The following is a 21,561-nucleotide window of genomic DNA, read 5'->3' on the forward strand; positions in this document are numbered from 1 at the left end:
CCGATGGATTATATTTCAAGAACTTAAGACAATAGAACTATCAAATATACTATAAAATAAGTATATTTAAAATGATTAAAGACTTAAAAAGGAATTGAAAATTGATAAAGAGAATAAGACTATTAAAAGGAGGAGGCAGATTTGAAAAATAATCTAATAATATTAATAAAGATGAAAAGTATATGGTCATTAAAACTAAAAACTCAATGGACAGATTAGAGACAGCTGAAGGAGAATTAGGGAATTGGAAGATACAGTAGAGGAAATTTCATGGAAAGCAGTTTAGAGAGATTAAGAGTTGGAAAATATGAAAGAGAGATTAAGAGACAAGTAGGACAGAATGAGAAATTCTAATATACATATAATGGGATTTCCAGAAGGTAAGAAGATAGATAATGGGGCCAACCATGGTGACTTATGCCTGTAATCCCAGCACTTTGGGAGGCCAAGGCAGGTGGATCACTTGAGGTCAAGTGTTCAAGGTCAGCCTGGGCAACATGGTGAAACCCCACCTCTACTTAAAAAAAAAAAATACAAAAATTAGCTGAGCGTGGTGGTGGGAGCCTATAATCCCAGCTACTCAGGAGGCTGAGACAGGAGAATCGCTTGAACCTGGGAGGTGGAGGCTGCAGTGAATTGAGATCGTGCCATTGCACTTCAGCCTGGACAACAGATGAGACTCCGTCTCAAAAAAAAAAAAAAAAAAAAAAAAAAGAAAGATAGATAATGGGGAAGAAGGGCAGCAGTCAAAGCGAACATTTTTTATAATTGATTTAAGACTTAAATCTTAAAAATTAGTAAGACTGATTACTCTTGAGTGGGAATTTAAAAAATTGTATATGTATAGTTTAGAGGATAAAGGGGGAATCAGTAAAACTCAAACAATCCAAGAGAAAGAGAAAAGAAACAAAGAAAAGACAAGAGAAAGAGAAAAGAAACAAAGAAAAGACAGAGTAAGTAGGAAGTATAAAATAAAGCAATGGCAATAAACCTAAACATATGAGTAATCATAATCCATACAAATAGAATAAATTATTCAGTTAAAAGACAGAAGCTAGGCATGGTGGCTCATGGCCTGAAGTCCCAGCTACTTGGGAGGATGGTGTGGGAGGACTGCTTGAGTCTAGGAGCTTGAAGTCAGCCTGCACACCACAGTGAGACCCCGTCTCAAAAAAAAAAAGACAGAGATTGTTACAGTAGGTTAAACACACACACACACACATACACACACACACGCACATGCAATCTAGTATTCTAGTATGCCTCTTGTTTATACGAGTGATGCAGAAAGTTCGAAAATACACACCAGGGGTATACTAATCAAAAGAAAGCTAGTTCAGCTATAGTAGTAACAGACAAAATGGACTTTTTTATACATGTATAAAAGTACTTTAAAGAGAAAAATAGTCACTACATATGGTAAAAGGAACAGTTCATTAAGACACATTCACCTCCATTGTACCTAGCAAGATCACCTTAAAACATAGGTAGCAAAAATTTACAAAATTAGAAGGAAAAATAGACAAATCCATACTTGTAGTGAGAGGTTTTAACATACCTCTCATAATAATTGATAAACCAAGAAGACAGAAAATTAGTATGATTATGGAACATATGAACAATGTAAGAAGCTTGAACAATAATTGTATGTGTAATTTTACACTCAACAATCAGACAATAGGCCAACTGCAGTGGCTCACGTCTGTAATTCCAGCACTTTGGGAGGCCAAGGCAGGCAGGTCACTTGAGGTCAGGAGTTCCAGACCAGCCTGGCCAACATGGCGAAACTCCAGCTCTACTAAAAATACAAAAATTAGCTGGGCGTGGTGGTGGGCACCTGTAATCTCAGCTACTCAGGAGGCTGAGGCATGAGAATAGCTTGAACCTGGGAGGTGGAGGTTGCAGTGAGCCGAGACTGTGCCACTGTACTCCAGCCTGGGCAACGGAGCGAGACTTCGTCTCAAACAACAACAGCCTCCACCTGCCAAAAAAGTTAGAGAATATACATTTTTTCTAAGCAGATACAGAAAATATACAGATTTTGATTGTGCTGTAGATATTTATATCATGAAGTTATTTATGTAAAGCTTAAAAACTTATAAAATGATACTATGCCATATTCATGGATATTATCTTCTTAAAAAACATAAAATACATGGGAGCAACAGACCCTAAATTCAGGCTGTAGTTGGAAGGAGGAAAAGGGGATGGGGGAGGGACATATTAGGGGCCTCAATGGTATCTGTAGTGCTTAAAACAACCTTACATAAAAGATCAGCTTCCTGTCCTGATCCAGAAGGGGTCGAACCTCTAATTCTCTCTCTCTCTCCCACTGATTATAACTAAAACTTTTAAAAGCAGAAAATTCTTAAGACTTGGAAAAGTCATAGCATGCAGTCTGAGGAAAGGAGTCAAAACTTGAAGAATGAACCGTTCAGAACTGAATTTCTCATTTCCCCCCTTCTATTTCCCAACTTTGATCTGAGGGCAGCCTAGTTGTGGACCTAAAATCCTGAGAAAAACCCTGTATTTCTGGCCAGAGGACTGAGAAAATGGATCCCTGGGAACTAGATAACAGGGCAGCAGTCCCCAACCTTTTTGGCACCAGGGACCAGTTTCATGGAAGACAATTTGTCCATGAACCTGGGTAGGGGGATGTTTCAGGATGATTCAAGTGCATTACATTTATTGTGCCCTTTTATTTCTATTGTTATTACATTGTAACATATAATGAAATAATTATGCAACTCACCATAAGGTAGAATCAGTGGGAGTGCTGAGCTTGTTTTCCTGTAACTAGACGGTTCCATCTGGGGGTGACGGGGGACAGTGACAGATCATCAGGCATTAGATTATCATAAGGAGCACACAACCTAGATCCCTCACATACGCAGTTCACAACAGGGTTTGTGCCCCTATAAGAATCTGATGGCTCTGCTGATCTGACAGGTGGCGGGGATCAGGCAGTAACGCGAGCGATGGGGAGTGGCTGTAAATACAGACGAAGCTTTGCTTGCTTGCCCACAGCTCACCTTCTGCTGTGCTGCCTGGTTCCTAACAGGCCATGGACCTGTACCAGTCCATGGCCCAGGGACTGGGGGCTCCTGGAGTAGGGGAAATGCTGGAAAAGAGGGATTCCTTAGCTCTGTGTATGGACCAACACAAATCTTGGGTTCAGCCTGAAGTTGCATAGACCCAGGACAGACCTATAAGCACTACTGCAAAGGTTTTCACAACTGACCTGACACTAGAACCCTGCAAACAGAAGGCAAGACAGAACCTGTGATCTCAACACAGCAGGGTTGATGGCCTGCTAAACAAAACGAAACCAACATTCTCTAGAAGTTTTACAAGGAGAATCTAGAATTTCACGGAGTAATATTAGAAATGTACGAGATACAATCCAAACTTACTTGACACATAAAGAACCAGGAAAATGTGATTATTTTTCAAAGGAAAAGGCAATAGATTATGTTACTCCTGAGATGGCCCAGATGCTGAAGTTATCAGACAAATACTTTAGCTGTTGTAACCAAGTCCACGAGGTAAAGGTAAACACCTTAAGATGGAAAGAAAAAAGTGTTTGGCAAAGAAATAGAAACTATTATAAAAATACAATACAACTTTTGAAAGTGAAAATTATAATATCTGAAAACAAAATTCATTGAATGGGCTTAATAGCGAATGGAGATGGCAGAGGAGTCAGTGAACTTGAAGATGTATCTATAAAAATTATCTGGTCTAAAGGACAGAGAGAAAAAATGATTGAAAAAAATTAATAGACTCTCAGTGGCCTGTGATATAACACCAAAAGGTCTGACATTCTTGTTCTTGTAGCACCAAAAGGAAAGAGAAAGGAGATTGGATTAGGAAAAAATATATATTTGAAGAATTAACGGCTGAAAATGTCTTACATTTGGGCAAAACATAAATTTGTAGATGTAAGAAGCTCGGCAAGTCTCAAATGGAATAAACTAAAAGGAAATCATGTCCAGATGCATCACACACTGTTGAAAACCAGGTATAATGGAAAAATCTTGAAAGCAGCCAGAAATAAGTAACACATTATATATAGGGGAACAATGATTCATATGACTGAGTATTTCTCACCAAAAACCATGGAGGCCAGAAGACAGTAGAATAACATTTTTAAAGTGCTTAAAGAAAGGAGCTTTTAACCCAGAATGCTATATTCAGAAAAAAATATCCTTCCGGAATGATGGTAAAATAAAGACATTCTCAGATTAAGAAAAAGTGAGAGAATTCTTTGATATTAAACCTGCTCTAAAATAAATACCAAAGAGAGACTTACAGGCTGAAGGTAAATGATACCCTCAGGAATGAAGGAAGAGCAACAGAAATGGTAAATATTGGGCTAAATAAAATACCCTATTTTTATCCATTTAAATTCTTTAAATATTTACAGCTGTTGAAGGCAAAAATCGTAACGTTGGTGAGGTTCTCAATGTATATAGATATAAACATAACAGCTATAACATAAAGGGGGAGGGTAAAAGTATGTATATGTTTGTCAGGCTCCTACATTTTACTTTGAATTGGTAAAATAGTAACTTGAAGTAGACTGTAAAAGACTAGGAATGCATATTGCAATATCTAGAACAGTCACTACACACACACATACACAAAGAGATATTGCCAAAAGAGCCAATAGATACATTAAAATGAAATACTAAAAACTTTAAGTAATTCAAAAGAAGGTAGGAACAATGAAACAGAACCAAAACACATAGAGGACAAACAGAAACCACATAATAAAATAATAGATATAAATTCAACCATACCAATAATTACATTAAATGTAAATGATCTAAACATACTGCTAAAAAAAGAGATAGTCAGATTGGACAAAAAAGACTCAAATATAAACTGTCTACAGAAAGCTAATTTAAATATGACATAGGTTAAAAAAGGAAACAATATAAAGCAAATATGATGAAATGATAGAATCAAGTGGTAGATACCTGTGAGTTAATTCTGTTACTTGCTATGTTTGAAATATTCATAATAATAATAAAAGGTGATTGGATGATTTCTTACATAAATATTCTAGTCCTCTAGAGGAGGAAAGGAAAGATTGGCTAATGGATACAAGTTACGGCAAGATGGGAGGGATAATTCTAGTGTTCTATAGCACTTTAGGGTGAATGTAGTTAACAATAATTAAATGTACATGTTCAAAAAGCTGGAAGAGAGAATTTTTTTTTTTTTTTTTTTTGAGACAGAGTCTTACCCTGTCACCCAGGCTGGAGTGAAGGGGAGTGATCTCAGCTTACTGCAACTTCTGCCTCCTGAGTTTAAGCAATTCTTGTGCCTCAGCCTCTTGTGCCTTTGCAGCTCTGTAGCGATTATTATTATATACATGTTTTAAGACAGTGTCTCGCTTTATTGCCCAGGCTGGAGTGCAGTGGCATGATCTTGACTCACTGCAATCTCCACCTCCCGGGTTCAAGCAATTCCCCTGCCTCAGCCTCCTGAGTAGCTGAGACTACCGGCATGCATCACCACGCCTGGCTAATTTTTTGTATTGTAATAGAGATTGGGTTTCACCATGCTGGCCAGGATGGTCTTGATCTCCTGACCTCGTGATCCACCCACCTCGGCCTCCCAAAGTGCTAGAATTATAGGCATGAGCCACTGTGCTCAGCCTAAAAGAGAGGATTTTGATTGTTCACAACACAAAAAAATGATAAATGTTCAAGGTGATGGATATGCTAATTACCCTGATTTGATCATTATACATTGTACACATGTATCCAAATATCACTCTGTGTCCCATAAACATGTACAATTATTGCATATCAACTAAAAATAAAAAGAATCAATGCCCTTTAGATGGGTATATAAGATCTTTAGATGCCCGGTTCCAGACTGATGTCTCATCTTTTTCCCCTCTAGTCCCTGGTGTGGGACCAGAGCTGAGGATCTGGAATCAGACTGCTTAACTCAAGTTCTACTTCTTACCTGGTGATCATGTCCAAAGGACTTTAATTTTCTTAAACCTCAGAAGACTTCAACTGTAAAATAAGTATAACATTGCCTAACACTAAGGGTTTATTTTGAGGAATAAATGTAATATTGTACCTAAGTAATGGCAAAATGCTTGGCACATAGGACTTGTTCAAATGAATATGAGCTGTTATTAGCTAGACTGATTCACCTGGCTAAGTCACTGATTCCACTACAGGTCATCCTAATTCCTTGCCTTTTACTACCAACACAACACAGATTGCAACACATTAATGGCTGGTGAAATCAATGGAGTTTATTGTGGCCAGCATTACAAAAAATTGTAATGAAATGATGTACAACAGAATAGCATTTTTAAAAAGTGAATTTGTATAGTTAGGGTAATGATTGTTACAGCGTGTGGGTATAAAACATATTTATTATTGTGGGTTTTGGCCAAAAGAAGCTTGAGAGACACTGATTTCCATGATTCCTTTTGCCTGGAGTAACGAGGCTTATTGTTGCCCTCCGGTGGATTTTCAACAGCCTGTTGGAGCCCCACTTCTTGAAAAGTTTTCACGTGATTTTCCTTAGCTGAAATGCAAAACCTGTGGAAGCCAAGGGTGGGTTTTAAACAAGGGAGTGATTAGATATGATTTACATTCTAAGAACAGGTGCTCCTGTGACGAGGACGCCTCAGGAGGGAGTGAGAGCAGAAGGGAGCCCACCTGTGGTCATCTCAGCAACAGCAGAAGAACCTGGGCTGCTGGGAGTGGAGTTGGAGAGAAACAGGTTGATTTGGTAGTTATTCTGCAGGTAGAATGGACGGGCAAATTCCGCGAGATGCCCTGGGGTCGCTGCTCAGGCTCAGGTCTTTCTGTGGCTTCTTCTTGGTCAGTCTGGCTCCATTCCTCCATGTCTGGCTCATATCACTCCCTACATTCGGAGTCCATTTTCTGATGCCCTCTTTCAGCTCTTTGCCTGCACTCATCTGTGACTGCCTGCTCATCTCTCCAGGTGAACTGGAGCTCCTGGGAGTCCTTTCCTTTGTGGGGGTTATCAATATCAGAATGGAGTGACTTCCGTCAAACCCTAACAAAATGGAGGCGGAGACCATGAAGAGCGAGCCTACCCACATGCCTGTAACAGGACTTCTCACCAGAAATCCCTGCACATATGCCTATGATAGGGACTATGCCAGGAACTCCTCACGTACGCAAGATTCGAGGTAAGTCATTGGCTTAAGGACACTTGCCCAGCAATGGCAGCCTCTACCAATGCGACGTCGCCAACTCCTGTAATCAATGGTCTTTGTTTCCAAATAGCTTATGTGGAATTCTCCGTTTTTTGATCTGTAAAAGTTTTCTTTAGCCCCAATCTCTTTAGATATGCCTATGATTCATCCCAGCACATGTTTCCCAGGTTGCAATCCTCTGCAATTCCCAAATAAGCTCTTTTTGTGGAGATCCTGTCTCTCTCTGTCATTATTTAGGTTGACACCTTTTATGTCCTGCATTGCTGTTGATGACACCCACGTTTGTACCTCCGGCTTGAACGTCCCCATCCCCAACAACGAAATTCCTATCTCTGTCTACTCGGTACCTCTATTTGAACCGCTAAGATGAGTGTCCCAAACCGAGCTTCTGTGATGCCCCCAAAGCTGCTCCTCCCCACCACCTCATCCTCTCAGCAATGGCAGCTTTATTCTTCTTTGGGCTTTATTCAGTCCCCCAACTTTGGAGCTTTCTTGACCCCTCTCTATTGCTCACACGCCATATTCAGTGTGTTGGCAAATCCTTTGACCCTGCCTTCCAAAGACATCCAGAATCTCCTCACTTCTCACCACCTCTCTGTCTCACTCTGTGTCAGGCCACCCTGTGTGTCACTTGCACAATCGCAGGAGCCTTGGATGGAGTCCTTCAGACCTTCTACCTCTTTGACTTCATCTGGTGCTGCTCCAAGCCCCGTGCTCTTCCTTGGACACACCGAGCATGCTCCTGGCAGAGCCTTTGCACTTGCTGTTCCCTTTGTTGGGAAGCCTTTTCCCCAGATACCTGCTCAGCTCATCCCTTGTCTCTTTCGGTTCTCACTCAGATTCCCCTTCTCAGTTGAGTCTTTCTGACCATCCTCATTAAAATCAAATAACACCCCTACTCCACTCCCTCGCCCATTTTCCTCATCCATTTCCGCCCCCCCCCCAGGACTAATCACTCTCTAACATTCTATATATATATATTTAATATATTTGTTTATACGTCTTGCATAAACAAAACAATTTGGTTTATTGTCTATCTCTTCTTGCTAGAATGTAAACTCCACAAGGGTAAGAGTGCTTGTTTATTTTGTCACCGTTGTGTCCTTGGCTCCTAAAATGCTGATGGTGTGGCCAGCTGCATGTGCTGCTGTCTCTATTTTGAAATCCTTAGTAAATTTTGGACAAGACCCTCCTCTTTCATTTTATGCTGGACCTGGAAAATTACGGAGCGGGTTCTGACTTCCAGGCACATAGTATGCATTTAATAAATAATCTCTTGAATGAATGTTGAATGTGGTGGTTTTCAAAGCAGATGTGAGATAAGAGGTTACTGATTGGTTGACTGAATGGAGGGAGGGCTGATTATTCATTCCTCCATTCACTAACATTCAACAAATATTTACCTGACATCCTTAGGGATTAAATTTCTGTCCACTGATAGCAAACCTCATGCATTGTGTTGCGCACTCCATAGATTTGAGGGATTTTAGGAATACAACACCCTGTGATGTAGGTATGATTGTCTCCACTTCCAGATGAGGATACTGAGAAGTTAAGGCATTGCCTGAGGTCATGTGGCTAGTGGAAGCCCCAGGCAGGATTATCCCATGGCTGGCCAGGCTGAGCTGTGGGGGCAGGTCCTATACTTTCAGTCTCCTCCTTCAGAATCCCTCCTCCTCACTCCCCATTCGTGGGCTGCTTCTCCCAGGATCAGGCAGCCTCTGTCCACCTTTTCTCACTTCACCCTTTCTCTCTGCAGAATTAGAATCGGCTCTCACCTATTTGTTTCTTACTGTGGATTTATCCATGTGTCACCTCTCCCAGGCAGAATTACATTCTGAAGGCATCTCTAATTGAGATTGTTCCATGGGGAATTCCGGACTCTTAGACCTCAGGAAGCAGGTGTTAAGGCCCTGGAGTGAGGCAGGAACCCCAAAGCCCTGATGACACCCCATGTAGGTACCCCTAAACCTGCCTACATTTCAGGCCAGGCCTCCAGTATAGAGATGGAAAATAGTCCCACTTTTGGTCACAGATTCTAGAAAACTGTGAAATTCTGGGGAAATCCATTTTGAGTAATACCTTTTAGAAGAAGGAGAAATGGAAGTAGCTTATCATAGCATGGGTTTTGTTAGACAAAGATGGCAATTCAGGAGGAAACATAAATTTAACAACTCTTAAGTATGTGCAGCTGACATCTCGTAGAGTGGGACTGGTGACTCAACCAGAAGTTACTGTCTGCATCCTCTGTCACTTACAAATAAAAATGAGGACCAGACCTTAGTTATGAAATGCACGAACAACCTCTGCTGTGGGAGCCACATAAAAAGATGGTGATTCCAAATATTTAACCTTATCATGTGTCTGTGTGGTTTCATTTGAAAATGGTGGGGTGCCTGAAATTCTCAGAACTTCGAAAACTCTTAACTTTTTTTTTTTTTTTTGAGACAGGGTCTTACTCTGTTGCCCAGACTGGAGTGCGGTGGTGCAATCATAGTTCACTGCAGCCTCAAACTCCTGGCCTCAAAGGATCCTCTCAAGTACCTGGGATTACAGGTGCATGCCATCGTGGCCAATTTTTAATTTTTTTTTGTAGAGACGAGGGTCTTTCTCATGTTGCCCAAGGTTTTGAACTCCTGGGCTCAAGAGATACTCCCATCCTAGCCTCCCAAAGTGCTGGGATTACAGGCAGAATTCATCATGCCCAGTTGAAACTCTATGCATTGAAATAACAAATATAAGAAATAGGTAAAAATATAATACATAATAAATACAATAAATATAATAAATACACAAATATATATAGTATTCTACATGTAAAATCATATGTATTTTATATATGAATATATTATATATTTTGTATATGACTTTATTATCTATTTAATATAATATATTGTATATATATTTGAAAATATTATATATATAAAGTATATGACATATAAAATCAGAAATAAACATAAGGAATGTAAGTATTGAAATTACATTGTAAACTTGCTTTTTGTACTCAGACCTTCCCCACAGTATTAGGATGGTTTCATTGGCAAGTAAAAGAAACTGAACCTAACCCAGCTTAGGACTTCAGGAAAATTGATTGAATGATTGGTTGATTGCTTCTATGATTGAACACGCTGCCTCACCTCCAGGCCTCCTGGCTTGATGCCCAGAGGGGCAAAAGGAGCTTCTCTCTTCTCCCAGCAGTCACATGTCGAATCCTAGATGAGCTCGGGCTGGCCTTACTTGGACACATGCCCATCCCTTGGGCCCTTGACTTAGCAGGAAGGATGGGGGGCTGATTAGCCAGACCTCAAGGGGGCCAGAAACTGTGACTGAACCCCCGAGAATCAATACTGTCAGCTTTGGGGAGAAGCAGCTCCCAGAAAAAAGAAACAGTGATTGCCTATAATCTTGCTTTTCTTTCCATGCTGACAAGAGACATTTTCCCTGAGACTGACAGAAAGCGCCGTGTTGTAAAGAACTAGTCCTTTCTCTTAGCTGTTTTCATAATTCCAGGTGTTTTGTGTTCCAGTCAAAAGACTCAAGAAAAGAAAAATTTCCCAAAAGAGAGGATCAACTTCTTTATTTTGGGAACAGTAGCTAAAATGTGGTCTCTGGACTCAGGCTAACCTAGATTTCAACACTGCATCTCCTGTGGAGTGTAGGAACTTGGGAACTTAGGTCCTGTTGGCCTTCACTTTCCCCATTTGTAAAACAGAGATAAAATTATACCCCTCTTAGTTTTGTGGTAAGGATTAGATAAAATAACACATATTACCAAATAGCACAGGTCTCTGTAGATTTTCTTTTATTTACTTTCTCCTTCAAATACCCACTGGGTAATTTTTTACCCCTGGAGAAGCCTTGGAAAAGCGGTGATACCAGATACATTCCCTTATCGTATCTCTTGTCACATTCATTATGCTGAAATCATCCATTTAAGTGTGTCTCTCTCTTTTGTTTTCCATCAGGCGGCAGGTTCCTTGAGATCCAGGGCCATGTGTTATCCATTTTGATGTCCCCAGTGTCAAACTTAATGCCTGGGAACACAATAGGAATTCAGTCAATGCGGAGCTGCTGAACTATTGAACCACCAGGTAGAGCTTTTGAGGGTGACCGATCGTTGTTGCCTTTAAAAAGCCAGATTGGTGGGTTACACCCACACAGAGCCAAGTTAGACTATTTTCTGGAATTTGTTTAACCCAGGGTATGTATTTACCTGGACCTCAAATGGAATGTTGATGTGACCAAGTCATCTTATAGGGGAATGGCAAGGCAGGGAAGAGGCAACAGGGAGTTACACGGCTGGTTGGAGTCTTCACTCTCCTACCTACTTGCTTGTGGAATCTTGAGCAAGTTTTTTGATCTATTTCTACCTCAGTTTTCTGATCTTTAAAATGGTACCGCAATAATACCAACCACATAGGACTACTGGGATAATTAAATGAGACAATGTATTTAAAAAGCCACTGTGGGCCGGGCATGGTGGCTCATGCCTGTAATCCTAGCACTTTGGGAAGCCGAAGTAGTTGGATCACTTGAACTCAGGAGTTCAAGACCAGCGTGGGCAACATGATGAAACCCCATCTCTAGAAAAATACAAAAAAATTAGCCAGGCATGGTTGGCATTTGCCTGTAGTCCCAGCTACTCGGGAGACTGAGGTGGGAGGATCACTTGAACCTGGGAAGCAGAGGTTGCAGTGAGCCAAGATTGTGCCACTGAACTCCAGCCTGAGATGTTTAAAAAAAAAAAAAAAAAAAAAAAAAGCCACTGCCTTGATGCATCAACATGCAATATGGAAAGGTCCCTGACCTGGGGCCACAGGGTTTGCTTGGTAGGCACTGTGTTTGTAGGAGTACAGTCTTAGCTGCTGTAACAAAAAGGCTCCAAAGTACAGTGACTTACTGAGAGAAGTTGATCTGTTTCCATGTCACAGTCTGGAGGTCAGCAGATCAGGTCTGCTGGGGCAGCTCCACATCCTGAACACGTGCTTTCCATCTCTGTGTCTAAGGAGATACCCCGGTTCTCCTCCTCTCCTTCCAGCAGTGGAAAGTGGGGAAGGGACTGGGCATGGAGGGGTCGATGATACTACCAATTTTTTGAGAGCAAGATCAAGATGTGACCCTTATCACTTCTGCGGGCTTTACCTAGTCACATGACCATGGCTACTGCAAGGGAGACTGGGAAATGTAGTCCTTGGCCAGGCAGCCATGTTGCTGGCTAAAATTTATACTACAGAAGTATAGAAGAACAAAAATTGGGAGACAACCAGCCACCTGCCATAGCCACTTAGGACCTCATGAAGAAAGGCAAGAGTGATAGTTACCTCTCAAAAAGGCTCTTTGCTGGGTTCCCTTGGCAGCAAGTGCATTGTACAAAGTCTAACTCCCCATGAACCAGAAGGGAATTCAGGAAATGATTCAGGCTCCCTGGCTGACTCAAACACTCAGGATCCTGGAGAGAAAAGTAGCCATACACCCATTTGGGGCTTGGGGTTTAGTTTATAATAATAATAATGACTTTGGCACAGAAAACTTCCTGAGGGTTAATGAATGACTGGCTTGGATTAATAGCCCAAATCACTGCTGAAGTCTATCAACTCCTTCCAGCTTCATATTAATCTACAGGAAATTCTTTGTATACCCAGCTATTACTGCTTCAATCTCACAAAATAAAAATGAATGGATGTTTCATTAGAACTTGGAAAAAAACTTGATCACCATTGTGGGTGGCCACCACGCTATTATTATTTTTTTTTCAGGCACATTTCCTGCATTTCCTCTGGTTCTCTTTCTGGCTTCAATTTGTTTCAGTGGCAACAGCAGCAGCTGGCCCTCTAGACTAACATCTCCTTGCTATTTATAATACACTTTGCAATGCTCATTATTTCTTAACTTTGTCTTCCCAGATAGACTGGGAGCTCCATGAGGTCCGAGACAACCTGAAGTCTCCCAGCTCAGAAGAGACTTGCTATGGCAATCACTCAGTAACTATTTGTTGAATTGGACATAGTAGAAGAGCTGAAGAATTTTAAACAAGTCACCATCAGTCCAGTGGATTCCTCAAAGCAAACCTGGAAATCTCGGCATGAGTTGGATTTAAGGCAGTACATTTTCAGCTCCTCAAAATTTGAACAGTTTCTCAAGAGAACAACTTGAAACAGAAAGGAAGGATGTAGATGTGGTTGTAGAAGATGATGTCTAAGGCCACCAAACTGTCCACTGTGAAGATAAACCATGCATGTTTAGTAGGCGGTGGCTCCCCTTCCCTGTGGGGAGTCCCACTGCTTCCCTGGCCTGGGAGTTCTCTGCCAGTAGATGTTATTGACAAAATAAGCAAAGTCCCCTGATTCAGATAATTAGAGTTTATGATAGCTCTAGATTGCCACTGCCATGCTATTTAAAGTCCTGCTTTATTGTCTGACATGAGTTTGGCACCTGTGAGGACTTGTCCAATGCAAGGTACAATCTCCACTGAAAGATACCACCAGCACATCTTGTCACTGTGCTGTAGCAGGCCGGGCAGTACAATGATGTTGGCAGGACCCTGTTTAGGTGGAGGATGGCTACCTGGGCATCAATAACATTCTACCTTGATTCCACATTGATTCCCAAACAGCTCTTCACCCACATCTTCTAATTAAAGCAGCAGATGGGAGTCCCAGCTAGAGAAAAGTTCTGGGAGCAGGAGAGGTGTTGGTGGCTTTAAAACCAAGGGTAAAGACTGAATTAGGAGGTTAGGCAGGAGTAGGATCAAAGGCTTAGAAAGTGCTTGTTTCCTTCTATTGTTCTTATGAGAGCTGATAAGGCGCTTTCAGTTTTGTGGGGAGCCTTGGAAGAGAATGAGGGAATTTAATCAACTAGCGGGACCTTTCCAACCTACATTTCCCAGTGTTTGTTGGGTGATACGTTTGCCTAATAAGTTAAAGCTTCCAAAAATAGAAAGGAAAGCTTGGCGACACTAAGCTCCGGCATGCTGTCATCTTCTGGCTAGGGGTCTTGTGCTTCTGTTTTTCTATTTCTGACCAAGGGCATAAAATGTGTTGTGACCTCTCAGATAATGCTATGGCATCATGTCCAAGCAGCAACTAACCAGAGTGGAGTTTTCGTAGGTAAAAAAAGTACTGAATAGCTCAGCCACAGGGAGGATTTCACGATAAATTGCTTTTTCAGAAAATGACAAAGGGGCAGACACTTGCGGTTCTTCCATTGAGAGCCCTAAGGAAGTTAAGTGAAGCTCCACTCACCCCTTCAAGTAACGATGACCCATCAGATTGTGGTCATAACCAGTAGCATCTGAGCCACCCCTAACCTCTCTGGGCCCCAGATTCCTTGTTAAGTTAAATGAGATGACTTCCCAGTTTACCATTCTAGGGGTTCCTGAGGAGTTAAAAATGAAGGAGAAAATCCAACATGTACCAAGTGAACAAGAGCTCAAGGCGTATCACTGGCACAAAAGCGACCGCTGTCCATTAGAGATGTGCTTGCCCTAGATTTCCTTTAGGAAATGCAAACATTGAACTCTGACCTTCAGGACCCAAGCCCCGGCTTGTATCTATTCTATACACTTTCTGTTATTTGATAGGGCTCACAAGGAACAGTCTTTTGTTGTTGTTGTTGTGAGAGATGGAGTCTCACTCTGTCTCCCAGGCTGGAGTGCAGTGGTGCCATCTCAGCTCACTGCAACCTCCATCCGCCGGGTTCAAGCAATTCTCCTGTCTCAGCATCCTAAGTAACTAGGACTATAGGCGTGTGCCATCATGCCCAGCTAATTTTTATATTTTTAGTAGAGACGGGGTTTCACCATGTTGGCCAGGCTGGTCTCGAACTCCTAATCTCAAGTGATCTACCCTCCTTGGCCTCCCAAAGTGCTGGAATTACAGATGTGAGCAACCATACCTGGCCCATTTGTTTTCTTTCAAGACTTTCTGTAAGACCAGTACTTTAGGTGAACATGTGGACAGAACAAGAGCATCACTATTTTGCAATATGAAGACCGGAAAAAACAGAGGCAAAATGTTGAGCTTAATGGCACCTTTTTATAATTTGTATTTGGTGTCTGTCAATTTTCCATTGGATAGTTTGAGAGATAAATACAAGTCAATGACATGTTCTCTTTCATACCCTATTGTCTAATCCTGCTAACACACACATGCACACACACACACACACACAGTTTACCTAATTTATCTGTTCCCTGATTATTACACTCTCAATTGCTGCAGTCTCAGAAGCAGCATGGTGTAACAGAAAGAATATGAGGCTTAGAATCCAAAAGCCAGAGTGTGAATTCCAGCTCCACCGACTTGCTGGGTGACTTGAAGCAAGGCATTAAGAGTCTCTGTTTACTCATTTTATTACTTTCCTATTGCCTCTGTGATATAGCACCACAAACTTGCTGACTTAAAACAACACACATTTATTCTCTTAGCATTCTGGAGGTCAGGAGTCCGAAATCAATTTCACTGGGCTAAAATCAAGATGTTGGTAGGACCAAGATCCCCATGGAGGCTCTGGGAGAACCCATTTCCTTGCCTTTGCCAGCTTCTAATGCTGCATTCCTTGCATTCCTTAATTGTTGACCCCTTCCCCCATCTTCAAAGCCAGCAGAGCAACACCTTGTTTCATTGCCTTCTCTCCTGTCAAATCTCCTTCTGCCTCCTTCCTATAAGAACACTTGTGGTTGCATTTAGAGGCTACGATGATAATCCAGAATAATATCTTTATCTCAAGATCTTTGACTTAGTCTCGTCTGCAAAGTCTCTTTTGCCACAGAGGGAAACATTCACAGGTCCCAGGGGTCAGGCGGTGCACATCTTTGGGGGACTTTATTCTGCCCACCACACTCATCTTTCTTTTTTAGATGGAGTCTTGCTCTGTCGCCCAGGCTGGAGTGCAGTGGCATGATCTTGGCTCACTGCAACCTCTGCCTCCCGGGTACGAGCGATTCTCCTGCCTCATCCTCCCAAGTAGCTGGAATTACAGGTGCCTGCCACCACGCCCGGCTAATTTTTGTATTTTTAGTAGAGATGGGGTTTCACTATGTTGGCCTGGCTGGTCTTGAACTCCTGACCTCAGGTGATTCTCCCACCTTGGCCTCCCAAAGTGCTGAGATTACAGACGTGAGCCACCATGCCTGGCCCCACACTCATCTGTTAAGTAGAGCTAGGAATTCCTATCCTAAGGGACACAAAAATGAAAAAAGATTTGTGAAGAGGCACATAGTAAAAGCCCACACATGTTGCTGAGTTTGGAGGAGGGTGGGTCTGACCTCCCACTGGCTGGTCTCCGCCTGATGGACATCATGAAGAATGAGAGAGCCAGGACTAATGTGACTGGGGGGTGTTCAGGGGCCAGAGTGGCTTGAGGTGCCAGCAGCCCTGGTTGAAGGATGACTTCAGGAGCAAGGCTCAGAGCTGGGTGGAAGAAGCTTCAATAAACAGCCCCTGAGCCAAGCATGATGGTGTGTGCCTGTGGTTCCAGCTACTCAGGAGGCAGGTGGGAGGATGGCTTGAGTCAGGAGTTCGAGGCTGCAGTGAGCTATGATCACACTACTGTACTGCAGCCTGGGTGACAGAATGACACCCTGTCTCTAAAAAGAAAAGGCACCTGGATGCTCATGACCGAGATGGGGTGGGGGCGGTGGTGGGGTGGGACGGCCTCACTTTATAACTTTGCTTTCAGCATGATGTGGATTAGTGTCTCCCACGTGGGAAAATTATGTTTACCACTTAGAGAGCGGATAGTGCTTGGTTACCCCATGATGCTGGACGGTGGCAGGCTTAACTCCCCCATCAAGGGCCTTGATGTATTTGGAGCCCTAGTCCTAGCAACAGCAGCAAATCTCCTTTTTCTTTTCCTCGAGCTGGTTGTTCACTAGGCAGTTGGGATGTTACATGAGAAGAGAAGACACACACCAGTCCCTTGTTTTCAAGAAGTCAGTCTGGTCACGTTATTATTCTTTTTCAAACCCCTCCTCTTCACCAAGTTTTATGATCCTGGGAATGAGATTCCTCCCCAGCATCTTTAGAGTTATCAGGGGTTAGGATCGGTGCAAGCAGCCACTTCCCTGGAATCATCAGTAGCCCTCCAGCCTCTAGGGGAGAGCTGCCAGCGGTCAGAGTTGTTGGGAATTACAAGGGAGAAGCTAGGGAGAAGGAACTCAGTCCTTCAGTCTCTGAACTTGGCTCCTGGCAGGAGAAGCCAGGAGAGTGGGCCAGTCCTAGATAGGAGCTCTCCTAGGGAATTCCGAGGGTCCTCCCAAGATCCAGTCATAACATGAAGAATTACTGGTGGTCTCTTGCTCAGACGTGCCTGTGAATTCATATCACAGATGCTTGATGCACTTGACAATTGTTTAATTGCTTGAGCCCTACTGATACTCTTTAGGTCACTTCAAGGGAATGATTTCAAGTATGATCATTGCCTCAAATCTGTATGGCTTTCCTTGCCTCTGAGGTGCTTTAAGAGGACTTATGTCCTTTGACTCCCTTAGTAACTCAGGAGGGTGGCTAAGATGCAGCTCTAGAGGTCTCCAAGCTCTCTGCAAAGCCTGCCTTCAGTAGTCTGTGCACCACGAGATGTATAACTTTACTATTCTCTAGCTGAATTTAGCTCCTGCTTCGAGCCACTGTTTTCCCATGTCATTTTAGGGGTTCCATGTTTTCCCTGGAGGTATATATATATACACACACACACACACACACACACACACACACACACACACATTCCAGGGGCCTCTGAGGTGCCAAACATGTGTGGGGTCCATCTGGTTCACACTGATGTCCATGATCATTGATCTACATGGGTCATCAAGGAGCGATTTCCCTGTTGGAAGCTCCAAGTAAAATGTCAACTTCAACATTCCACACAGCTCTGGGTGCCACACTCCTTTTCCTTTTAAAAGATGATTATCTGCTAGTGGTGAATGCTCTTGGGGTTTTATTTGTAGTTTTTTTTTCTTGTCCCAAATGTCTATATTTCATCTTCACTCTTGAGGGATATTTTCCATGGCTAGAGGATCTAGGCTTTTCTTTTGGATTCTACTGTGGCTTTAAAAAAAGTCAGCTGACTGTTTATTTATGGCCTCTTTAAAGGCGATCTCTTTCTTCCTAAGGCTGTTTTAAAAGTTTTCTTCCTTCCTCCCTCCTTCCCTCCCACCCTATCCTCCTCCTTCCTTTCCTTTCTCCCTCCCTTCCTTCTCTCCCTCCCTTCATCCCATCCTCCCTTCCTCCCTCTTTCCTTCTTTTTTCCTTCCTCCTGCCCTCCTTCCTTCTTCCATATTAAAATATTAAAATATATATATTTTTTGAGATGGAGTTTCACTCTTGTTGCCCAGGCTGGAGTACAATGGCACGATCTTGGCTTACTTCAATCTCCGCCTCCCGGGTTCAAGTGAGGTTCACCTGCCTCAGCCTCCCAAGTAGCTGGGATTACAGGCGCCTGCCACCATACCCAGCTAATTTTTGTATTTTTAGTAGAGATGGGGTTTCACCATGTTGGCCAGGCTGGTCTCAAACTCCTGAACTCAGGCAATCCACCTGCCTTGGCCTCCCAAAGTGCTGGGATTACAGGTGTGAGCCACCACGCCTGTCCTATTAAAATATTTTCTTCTGGGCCTTCCCTCCTTTTACTTCTTTTGATACCGCCATGAAATGCATGTTAGGTTGACTCACTATATACTCTATTACGCTCTCTTCTGGTTTTAATCTTTCTGTCTTATACTGTAATGTCAATGTTTCTTCTGCTTTAATTTTGGTATATGAATTCTTCAGCTGGATTCAAAGTGTGGTTAAAGCCACTTATATGCTCTTTAATTTTTAGTTATTGTACTTTTCACCTCTGGAAGTTATTCTGAATTCTTTTTTTATATCAACTATGTGACTGTGTGACACTTCTTATAGTTTCCAGTTCCTGGTTCGAATTTGCAAACTTGTTGACTATTTCTTTGAATAGAGTAGCTAGAATTGTTTTAGTCTGTGTCTAGTGAGTTGAATATCTGAAACCCCTGTGAGTGTTTCTTTTGTCTGCTAGCCCTACTCATGGCATCCTGTTTTCTTGGATGTCTGGTTGTCGTTGAATATGTCCAACTCCAGTTATTTCTGGGCATACCCAGAGGGCACACTTGTTCACTATCACCCAGTGGAATTGCCATGTGTTTGTCTCCTGTCATGATGACCTTTGCATTCAGGGAGAGGCCTCTGCTATCTGCAGAACTGTGTGAAATCACCTCATTTTTGCTTTCAATGAAGGTTGTCTCCTGCTGGTCACCACCACTTCCTCAAATGACTAATGCCACTCTTGCTCACAATGCTAAGACGCTAAGGAGTTTTCAGAGGGCTGGAGTGATTCTGCATCCGCTGAGGTTCTCAGGAAACGAGACCACAGGGCCATCTGTGCATGAGTGACAGTGGGGTGGGGTGGATGAGCAGTGGCAGTGGTGGGCACCTACGTGGTTGGGGTCACAGCTTTTTATATCTTGGTGAAAACAACATTCCACAAGAACAAATTCTGGTCACAGAGGCCAGAGTAGACTCTCAATGTAATGGCCCTTCGCCTTTGATGATAGCAGTTTTTTTGGGGGGAGCAGGGGTGGCCAAACTTGTTAGCCTAATTTTCTCTTCCTAATTCTACCTAGAGGCTGCTGAGTTCACCTCTCCCTTTGCCAGGCAGACAGGCTCAGACATGCAAGAATGGAAGGGGGTGTGGGGGTGGGTGGGAGGATTAAGTTGGGGAGAGCTAGTCTTGTCTTTGTAGATTACCAGAACTGACACACACACGTACACTCACTCACTCACTCACTCACTCATCTATTCATCTATTTTTGGTCTAAGTGCCTTTGGACCCTTCTTTGGAAAAGCACATGAACTCTTTGGAGTCTCCTGTTCCACTTGGTAAATTTCCTATAGCCACGCACTGAAAGTTCCTGCTGCCCTCCTTCCTCTGAGCTTGTGGGGCCCACAGATCCCCTGCTCCACTTCCTGCTTCATTTCAGCTGACGGTGAGTGCAGGGCAGGCTTGTAGGAAGGGCGCGCTGGGGGCGGGGAACTGCAGCACCCACCCCACCCCCAGCCCCGGTGCTTAATGCCCCAGCCTCAGTCTCCCTTGCTGTGCCCTTCCCTTAAGCCTCACTCTTGGCCTCCCCAAAGACAGAGTTTATTCTGTTTTTATTGATAGGATGACTCTCCCTCGTTCTAATGCCATCTGAATGCCTGAGCAATTACATCTTACAACCTCATGAAAAAACACAGCAGCTTGTCACGATGAATGATGTTACCGTGAATAATGCAGTTTTGAGTTCAAACTCCTTCTTATTCCAAGAATGAGTAAATATCCCTATTCCCTCCCCTCCCCATTGCGTTTGGGTTTGACATGACATGAATCATTGTGGTTTTACTCCTGGGTAGAACTGTTTTTCTGTATTGCGTTGCCAACTGAGGGAAGGACAAAAAAAGGAGCCTTACTAAGGAGCAGTTTCAGATGAACTTCAACTCTCAGAAATCTTGAAGAATGAATGAACTACAACTTTCCGAAATTGCAAAAATGTTCAAGTCAGAAGGGACCCACGGGAAGCAACCTGGTCCTTATATAGGACTGGAAAGAAAACGGAGGCCCAGTGAGGGAACACTGGCTTCTCCAAGGTCACACTGCAAGTCAGTGGTGGCACTAGTGACCCAGGAGTCCTCCTGATTCCACCGTGTCCTGACCCCAGACCAGCAGCCTTATTTGTGGTTAAAGAACATGGAAAAACAGCTTATGTTTGGATTCTAAAATCATGCCAGTACTAAAGATCTGCATTCCATGAACACTGAGCTTTGCTGTGTGCGGGCTGCTATGAATTTTGTCACTATTTTCTCTAAGCACTCTCAGTATTATACATATACAATTCCATTCTTTATTGTCCAGGGAAAAAGTTGCATTTACTGAGCAGTGAGAAGGATGATTTGAAGTCCCTGGGGACCCCCACCCTTGTCTTTCTATGTGAGATTGTATTGCAGGGCTCACATTCTCTCAGCAGTTCATTGCACATACAGTGCACTTATTGAGCACCTACTGTATGCCAGGAGTTATGTGGTAAGCTAAGCAGACAAAAACTCCTGCTCTCACAAGAAGAAAGAATAAACAAGCAGACAATTGCACGTATAATGTCGGCCGGGTGTGGTGGCTCACTCCTATAATCCTAGCACTTTGGGAGGTGGTGGTGGGAGGATTGCTTTAACTCAGGAGTTCAGGATGAGCCTGGGCAACATAGCAAGACCCTGTCTCTACAAAAATTCAAAAGATTAGCTGGGGGTGATGGCATGAATCTCTGGTCCCTCGGGACCAGAGGCCTCAGGAGGCTGAGG

General features: G+C 42.9%; 1 long non-coding RNA gene across 1 annotated transcript in view; it reads left to right on the forward strand.

Annotated features, from left to right (window-relative positions):
- The window catches only part of LOC108584898, a 29,686-nt gene extending 8,332 nt beyond the window's left edge, over nt 1-21,354 (forward strand). The window contains exons 3-7 of the long non-coding RNA XR_001900479.3: nt 6,985-7,195; nt 11,188-11,313; nt 13,126-13,678; nt 20,050-20,216; nt 20,393-21,354. This is a non-coding gene — a long non-coding RNA (uncharacterized LOC108584898). The remainder of the gene's footprint in view (nt 1-6,984; nt 7,196-11,187; nt 11,314-13,125; nt 13,679-20,049; nt 20,217-20,392) is intronic.
- The last annotated feature ends 207 nt before the right edge of the window (nt 21,355-21,561 follow it).

This window comes from Papio anubis, chromosome 4 (genome assembly GCF_008728515.1).
Source record: "Papio anubis isolate 15944 chromosome 4, Panubis1.0, whole genome shotgun sequence".
NCBI lineage: Eukaryota > Metazoa > Chordata > Mammalia > Primates > Cercopithecidae > Papio > Papio anubis.